This window comes from Drosophila takahashii, chromosome 2L, assembly GCF_030179915.1.
Source record: "Drosophila takahashii strain IR98-3 E-12201 chromosome 2L, DtakHiC1v2, whole genome shotgun sequence".
NCBI lineage: Eukaryota > Metazoa > Arthropoda > Insecta > Diptera > Drosophilidae > Drosophila > Drosophila takahashii.
In genome coordinates this window covers 18620457-18629501 of record NC_091678.1, presented here as the reverse complement: position 1 = coordinate 18629501, position 9045 = coordinate 18620457, and the positions used below count along the sequence as shown (strand labels likewise).

Sequence of the window (9045 nt, the reverse complement as noted above, 5' to 3'; positions counted from 1 at the left end):
TTATTGTTCCATGTGTAATTGCCGCTCTCATTCCAACAGTTTATTTACAAGTTTTAAACCGTTTTGTCACACATCCCGTTTCAATTTTTTTCACAGCCCTTTTCTCCGCATTTTAGTTTAGTTTAATTTGGGGCAATTTAATGGATTTACGGCACAAGAGGGCAAACGTCTCCATTTGCCGCAGCCCGTTAAATGGCATCAAATTTAACTGGCGAATAAAGTGGCCGATCCACGCACTAACTGCAGCAACAACAATCGCCTGATAACTATTAAGATAACTACTGCAGCCATATTCGGATTGGGTTCGGGATTGCCAGTGGTATTGGGTCTCTGTTTGGGCTCGGAAATCCTTGAAAGCGCTGGCAATAAATGCAAAAATCCTTACAAATAATATGAGAATGGTTATGGGCAGTGTGCGGGCTTATCGCAGGCATAAAAACCAAACACACAGCCCGGCGACAACGCAAACACCGAAAACAATCTAAACAAGAAAAATTGCACAAATTGCCGGGCTTCAGTTCGGTTCTCAGCTCTTGGGGTCCATCGTCTCAGCCTCTGATATCGCAGCATCCAAACGTCATCATCATCATCGCAACAGTGGGCCGGATTCAAACTTCCATTGCTCATAAATCTGGTACTAATTGATCGACGCTTCCGGATTTTTTTATCGCCAATATTTGTTTAATGATTACATGAACACATTTAGGTGTTTCCGTTTACTTTGTTTATGCCGATCGATATCTAAAAGTGTATTGCAATTTATTATTAATTTAAAGCGGACAGGTTACTTTCAGATATAATTCAATTAATCTTTGTTACATTTGCTGATCGTTCAGCATTTAATGTCAGCTGATTTTGGAAAGCAGATTTGAGCTTGAAGATATGGCAATAATTGTTATATTTATATTGCTATCAAAAATTTATATTACACATTTAAAAAGCTAAAGAAAAAATGTTTAAAATTGATAGTAAATTAATTAATTTAACTTCTGTCAATTTAAATTTTAAATTCCTTGAATGCACAATTTTTGTTGTTTTTTTTCCACTGCTCCTAATCGTCCCACTGTGCGTCTAAACAACATTCCCAACGACACCAGCAACACCGACACGGGCAACAAAAGGCAATAACACCAACAACAACCACAGGCACTCACACACAAACAAACAGTTGGTGACGGGGGAGGGGGAGAAAACACTTCAATAGGAAAATCTAACGATTTGTTTGCATTTTTATTATTTCCTGCTGTTGCTGCTGAAATTGTCACAAAATAAAATAAAACTAACAATCATTCGGGCAAATATCAACAGGAATATGCCAATGCCCCATTGGAACCCCCGTCTCTTCATATGTAGGCACATATATATTGTAAATCCCTACCCCCACCAAATATGCAACACCCGCCTTAATGGTGTTTGAGTAGCCGTATCTGTGTATCGGCAAGTGTCAGTTTGGCACATCATTTGGCTTTGGCCCCAGCACACAATGGCGGCCTCCGTTTGAGTTTGAGTTTGAGCCGCCGCTGAAAAAGAGTTGGTCCCTGCATTTTGACGTCGGCAGATTTGGAGAGAAGTCTGCCAGAGATCGGCAGCTCCAAGAGGCTTCTGGATAACCCTGAAGACGGAAGACTGCACAGCGAAAAAGCGGAGAATTCTGCTGGTATTAATGGGCATATGCCAATGGCCTACACATAATTTAAGAACATTAATTTAATTAAGAAAAATCAATATATATTTTTTTTATAAAATTATAATAATATTCAAAAAAAATTTAACCAACAGAACAAAACGATTTAATTTTTAATTTGGTTGCTTAAGCCATTTAAAAAAAAATTAATAAAAATTAGTATCCTAGAAATTTAAGTTTGATATATATTATTAAAATTTCCTCCCATTTTATTTCAACATTTTTAAATATAAACATATTTTTCCCTGTGCTGAACTAAAATCTATCTGCAGACCTGGGCTATTTGCGAGTTGAGCTTGACACGCGCTCGCATTTAGGCAACATTATGCAGGGGATTACTCGACAGCCAGTTTTCGTTGGAGCAACATCCTCTCGAGAAAGCTATATCCCCGGTCACGTGTCAGTGACTCGTGGCTGTCTGTTTGGGTAATCGACACCATCATAATATTGCACTGGCAGTTTATGGGTGGGCTATGCCTATGATATTTGTATGATATTTTTGCGGCCTATTTGATTTACTTTTGCGGTGGCCTCAAGTCTTTCAGAAAACGCCCAAACACACTTTTGTGTAGACAGGGTATAAAGCCAGGATTAGAAGGAAAACAAAACTGGGAAATCAAAAGGTAGCTTCTGGTTTGGATGTAATATAAATTATATTTCAGAGGAAAATCTGGAAAAACCAATTTAAAATAAATATTTTAAATATATTTAATATTTATATATTTAAATATTTTTCACTTTGCTGTTGTAGACTTCTAGCTAAAATAAATGGGATATATATTTCTTTTCCTGGCTCTCATTACTGCATCCTTTAGTATTTTTCCAAGTTAAATATGATCAACATGCATCCAGTGAATGGATTCATCTTACGAATTAAGGAAGGAGGCGGAATCCACTTTTCGCTGGCACTCATCCTGGCAGCCATTAGGCCAAATGAGACTCGGGACTGGGACGCACACCACATCACTCGACGCAGACAATCGAAGGCGATTGACTTGGCTGGCACGCCCTGTCGAAGTCGGATAATTTGCGTCGTTTTCCCGCTTTCCCGCTGTCCCGCTTTCCTGCTCTTCCGCTTTCCCGCTGCAAATGATGAGGCATTAATCGGACCGATCGGACCTGCCCCCTGGGCGTGGAGCAGAGCAGAGCAAAAGGGAACGGAGATTCTGCAAGAGACAAAGCCCGGTTTGGGAATTCTAAGCGGGATGCTGATGCCGGACATTTGCAGCAGTCAGCGCGATTTACTGCTCGGCTGCTTACCCCTTCGATGGGAGGTGGGTAGTGGGTGGTGGGAGGTGGGAGGTGCTTTGGTGTGGGGAATGGCCATGTGATTACATGAAAAACACTGGAAAGCGAGTCAACTTTCAAACCAATTTTTGCCAGGCGGCAGCGCAGCGCAAAGCGGAGAGCCAAGTAGAAAATTACTACACTTTATACTCCCGATACAGAGGAGGTGGTTCCAGGGAGGGCACACAAACAACATTCCCGCAATCCCAGCAGCAATTTTCAAAATTTCAATCCCAATGCTGCTTGTTATACTCTCTCAGCAAGGTCTAACACAATTTGAGCATAGAACTGGGACATCAATGTAGCTAAAAAGAAGCAAAATTGTAATATAACAAAATACCCTACAAGAAAATTTTTTTATTTTTTTACAAGTTTTTGATACTATTAAATATTTTGTATATTTTATATTTTTAACATGAATAACTGTTCCTAATTGTATAAATGATAGTTAATATTACAGAAGGTTTTGTTTTTTAATACTTGACTTAATACTCTTTCTCGAAGGAGTTTTCTTCTTCTTCGATAGCCCGGGCAGTGATTTGTTTGTTGCTGTTGGCAATACTGTGCGGTGTGTTTGGGGGCCGGCCAGCGTTGCCAACGCTGCTGATGATGACTTACCCGGCGACTCGATCTAATTTCTCATGCTGGAATCATCGATTCATCGTTTTGTGTAGCGCTGTAAATCAACGGGACAAAGACCCAATCCGACCCGACCCGGATATGGGGCCCCGCCCTCCTAGCTCCAATCAATCCTCCAATCCAGTCAACTCCTGCCACCCACTGTCCAAATCTAAGCGCTTCAAATATATTTCCCCCGATTTGGGAGCAGAAACGCGGCATAATTGCCGTTTTGTTCGGGAGATACGATGGATGGAAAGTCGGGGGAAATGGAAATGGGTTGGAGTTGGGGTTTGGGGCAACAAATACAAATTGCACCCCTGTAGTTCTCAAGGGGGCCGGTGGCACTTTCGGGGTAGAAAAGGGATCGACCACCCAGTGGTCCCTTAAGGGTCAATAGGTGGCGTGTGTATTTTTTACAAGAGCAAAAGAGTTATCGGAGAGTGAACACTTCTATGTGAACACTTCTATATGAGTTAAAAAAATTTTAAAATGAAATTTTTGACAAGTATATAATGATTTTAATAACGAATACAACTTTATTTTGTTTATATAAAAAACAAATTTAAAAAAAGTTAAAATAATAAAATAAAAACTTAATAATGAGATAAAATAATATAATAAATGATAGAATTTTATTTCTTTTTATATTATTTATATTTAATAATGAGCAATTTAGCTGCAGGAATATTTTTAACAATAGCGGTGGTTCAGTAGCAAAACGTTTTCTTTCCTTCCATAACAAGCGGATTTTATTGGTGCTTAGATATATAAAATAAATATATAAGTACCTAATTTTATATACATAGAACTAAACAAAAATAATATTAGCGAATGTTTTTATTGCCATCGATTATACGATATCGGTAGTCGCAATATTAATCGTAACGGATTGCCATAACTACCCAACCCCGCTACCATCACTAACCCAACGTTTGCGCCAAATTTTGTAAACATTGTATTTAATTTGTCTTATTGTACATTTAAAGTGTTATATTTTGTTGTGATCTGAAGTGTCGTCAACAGGTGAGTAACACCATGAGTTGTGCAAGTGAAATACCTAATAATGTGTGATATTTAGCCATGAACAGCAACAGGCACATTCGTCGATTTGTTAAAGAGGAGAAGGAGAAATAGTGGTGCAAAGGACTCCTACGTAAGTCTTTTTAAAGGGCGCCTTATAAATATTTTTATGAAATTTTCTTCCTTTTTAGATTAAAGCCATGAGATCGTTGTTGCTGCCAGAAGGGGGTTTAAAAAACTTGCGAAGGGTTCTCACGGATGAGTTTGTTTTGGGATTTAATGTTAAAGGCCTTTCTGGAAAAAAAAGCCGTAAACTCCTTTACACATTTCTATGGTGCACTTCACGGTAGGTTATTTTTATAACTGTATTTTTTATAATACACTTAGTTTCTTGATTCAATTTCAATCTATTTACTTAGAATGCCATCTGTCTTTAATCCTATTTCTTTCTGTCTTTTTCTGCTTTTCACTTTTAAAACATGGTTTGATGTAAACAGGCTTGTATAACAAAATCTAAAAATATATATTTAAACCCATGCAGAGGGAATTATAATTTAGTCCAGAAGTTTGTTACGCAGTAAAGGAGACCTTTTCAAACCTATAAAGTAAATCCATTTAACCATGTCCGTCTGTCTGTCGGTTCAAGTTTCAAAAGCGTGAAATAAGTCTACATTTAACTGTTGGTTATTCTTATTTTATATTTATGCTTTTCTAGTCACAATTTTATTCCTGAAAGCTGCAAGGGTATTAAAACTTTGGCTTGCCGAAGTTAGTTTCTGTTCTCATTTTATTTTAAAACACTAAAATCTTATTTTTTTTAGATATTGTTTCAGAATCTGGTAATGCAGAAATATTGATTTCCAAGGCAATTCAATTGCAAAAGAAACGATTTTTTAAAATAAATTCAAATCAAATAATAACAACAATGAGGAACTCAACAAAAACGTGTCAGCAGAGGAATTTGTTCAATAAATATAAATTAAAAAAATAGAAAAATTGTCTACTTATAATACAATAAATTAATTTAACAAAAAGTATTTTTTCTTGGGAAGTTTCATAGCATTCAGCTTTTTTGGTATTGAAAACACCAACCCCATTTCATACCCCTTTTCGCCACAAAAGGGACCGATAGGTGGTCCCATTTAATACCCCTTTTCGCCACAAAAGGGACCGATAGGTGGTCCGATAGATGGTCCGATAGGTGGCCCCTTTTGTGGCGAAAAGGGGTATAATATGGGACCACCTATCGGTCCCTTTTGTGGCGAAAGGTAATGCAGAACTTCGCCATATGACCACCGCCTAGGACATGCCGTGGTAAAAGTGGATAGAAATTTACATTGCGGGTGGTATGAACGGGAGTTAGTCCCAAGCCCCCGGTGTATGGCGATTTCGCTAGTTCGGGACCAGTCCCGGCGAACTACAGGGACGTTTCAACCCGAGAGTTGCATGTGTGTGTGTTGGCCCCAGTTGCTTTTTTCGAAGGCGAGTGTTTGGGTCAAATCAAAAAATCACAACAAAATTACTTGCCTGTCATGAAATTTGCCTCGATTTTGTTTCTTCTCCAGTGCTCTTAATTTTTTTTCTTTCGGTTTTTGCTGTTTGCTGCTATTGCGGATGCAAAACGTTTTGCTATTTTATTTCCCCTTACTCGCCACTCAAAAGGAGAAGAAGAGTGTAAAGTGTTCATGTGCTCTTGAGGTTGTTTTTTTCCAAACTTTTTTGGGTTTTTTTTGTGTATATATAATTTGAATTTACAGTCGGTGGGCCGCCTTCCGCTACGTCAAATCATTTGCAGGACACTGGGACCTTTTATTTGTCAAACGATATTTTAAATATAATAAAGATGAATAATGTGATTTATGTGCATTTTTATTTTAAATATAATAAAATAGTACAAAAATATAATCAATAACTCTAAAGTTATTTACAATCATACAGAAATAATATACAACGTTAATAAAAATTTATTTTTTTGTTAACCTTATTTTTAATAATTGTCAGTTTTGATCTATACTCTTTTGAACCATTTTTCAAAGTTCCAAATAGTAACACTTGTTATGTATATTTATCGGAGTTTCTATATTGAAATCATCGACGCTTTTCCATTTCTAACTTAAACTGGAGTACTATTTTTAAAATCCTTAAACTTGGGTTTAATCTGGTTCCACTGTGCCGCATTTCCAATCAACGTGACGTATGAGTGTTTGGTTGTTTGTCAGCTCTGAGTTTTCTGTGTGTCCAACTTGGGTTTGCGATTGGGATTGTAACTGAGGGGCAGGGACTGGGAAATGGGGGCTGCAAACGTTGGCTCAATCGGTTGGTTGGCTGGCTGGTTGGTCGCTCGGTCGGTCGGTCGGTTGGTCCCGGGTGGAATATGCAATTATGTATTTTTAAGTTCATGTTTTTACATTTGCCTTTGCTCCGTCTCGCTCGCTCCCCGTGCGCATTTGCGCCCAATTGCTGTAAATATAAAATTGCAGCAATTTTCTATGACTCGCCTCGATTGGAGTCGACGACGCGAACTCCATTTTGGGGCAGGGGCACGGGCAGGGAAAAGGGGGCTCGGCCACTCTGGTGGCTTGGGTCTGATTGAACCCCACTCCCTCTGCGGTCTAACAACCACCCTGTGGGTGGTAGCGGGCCCAGTTATTATGAATTGCTGCAGCAAATTGCCAGCAACCAGCAACTAGCAACATCAACCAGCAACCAGCAACATTGGCGGGCAAAACGATTGGAGGAGGCTATAGGGGGGCTACCAACCGATTATCGGCAATCGTGCGGCATTATGGAAGATGTCTGTCTAGCCGCGGGGAAATGATTTGCGAAGGGGTCTCGGGGCGAGTCCCTTGCATGAGCAAAATGCCGGCAGCTTAATTGACTCGGCCCCGTGCAGCACACCTCTTAATTGATGCGAGCCGAGGCTGGAAAATAACCGCAACATCAACAGTTAGCCGAAAATTCATTGAATTGGCCCGAACAGTGCGAAACATTTGTCTGCCATTGCAGAGATACATATGCCAGACCCCTCTCGGATTTACACCGCAGAAAACTATTGAAAATGGGAATTGATATTTAAAGTACTTACACATTTGTAATCTTTATTTACAGAAATAAAATAAATAAATTCATCATAAATCCAAACAAAAACAAGAGTTTGGAGTTATAGAATTTACTTTATTATGTTTTTCCAAAAGAAAGTAAAAATAATCAGACAAAATACCTCTATAAAAAAGCAATAAGCTTTAGAAAAATAAAAGCTACATTTTTGCGCTTTAAAATAAATACATATATCCGATCTTTCGGTATTGAACCCAATGTCCATAAATACATAACGAAACCCAAGTAAATGAATTACTTTTATTTTTTAAAAATAAGTTTTTAAACTAGAAAATATTTATTTAAATAAATAAAATACAACTTTAAAATTTAAAGACCCATTAAAGTTAAATATAATAAATTAATACACATGTCTTCATTTTTTTCCAGTGTAGTCGCCAGTCGATGGCGGAGCCTAGCCCAGCATCTAGCAATCGACTGGCGACCGTCGTCGGCTGCACAGGTGCAAATCTCTATTGGCAGGTCAGGTGAGCGTGTTGTGGAAGGGGGAGGGGAGGAAGCAGGGGAGGGACTGAGTTTTCGCGCTTTTCGGGTGTCAACTACAAAATAACAACAAAATGTTTCGCGCTCTTATGAGTCTTGTTTCGGCCTCTTTGAGAAGCGTGATTCGAGTTGCTTGTTTTTCCTGTTGCTGGTAGCCATTGTCAGCTGAGCTCTCTTGGGATTTCGGCTATATGTAGCATTTAGTTGATGGGAAAAACTGTGTTTTGTTGAAGATATTATAATTTAACTTTGAAGACAAGTAAATTTTGTTTAATATTATCGAGAAATAATTTATCATATTTTTTTTAAAATTTATTAAATTATAAATCGAGTTTGCAAAAACTTCTCTATAAATTTCCATTCCTATTTTTTATGGATATGTCCTAAAATATGATTACAAAATTAAAATATTACCTAGATTGTTAGTTGAATTTATGCATAAGCCTATTTCCAGATTCCCAGAATCCATTAATAATGCACTATAAGCAAGACAAGTGTCTTTGCTGGACTCTTGAAAAGTTGAGCTATCGAAATGAGATGCATTAGACAGCCCGAAAAGTTGTCAATCGATTCTCGGAAAATGGCATCGCATTTGCATTAGAATTCCTCGAGTGGTCTCTGGTTCTCATGCAAATTAACTGCCCGAAAAGAATTTAATTCAGAAATTTTCCACTTGGCGTTTCATTCACAAATTGCAAAATCGCCGGCTGCCCAGCTTTGCGAATTTTTCTAGCCGCTTCGAAATCCAGATATATATGCATTTAGCCATGTAACCACCTATGCCCCTCTAACCTAATGGCACGTGTTGCGATCTCAGAATCAGAATCTGAATC

The 9045-nt window shown here is 38.3% G+C and overlaps 2 long non-coding RNA genes across 2 annotated transcripts in view; one reads left to right on the top strand and one right to left on the bottom strand.

Moving 5' to 3' along the window:
* Positions 1–5046, bottom strand: part of LOC123003241 (uncharacterized) — a 67644-nt gene extending 62598 nt beyond the window's left edge. The window contains exon 1 of the long non-coding RNA XR_011417529.1: positions 5028–5046. This is a non-coding gene — a long non-coding RNA (uncharacterized lncRNA). The remainder of the gene's footprint in view (positions 1–5027) is intronic.
* On the top strand, positions 4367–5646 carry LOC108058785 (uncharacterized). The gene is made up of 4 exons (XR_001769973.3): positions 4367–4615; positions 4671–4745; positions 4804–4958; positions 5434–5646. It is a non-coding gene; the product is annotated as an uncharacterized lncRNA (long non-coding RNA).
* The last annotated feature ends 3399 nt before the right edge of the window (positions 5647–9045 follow it).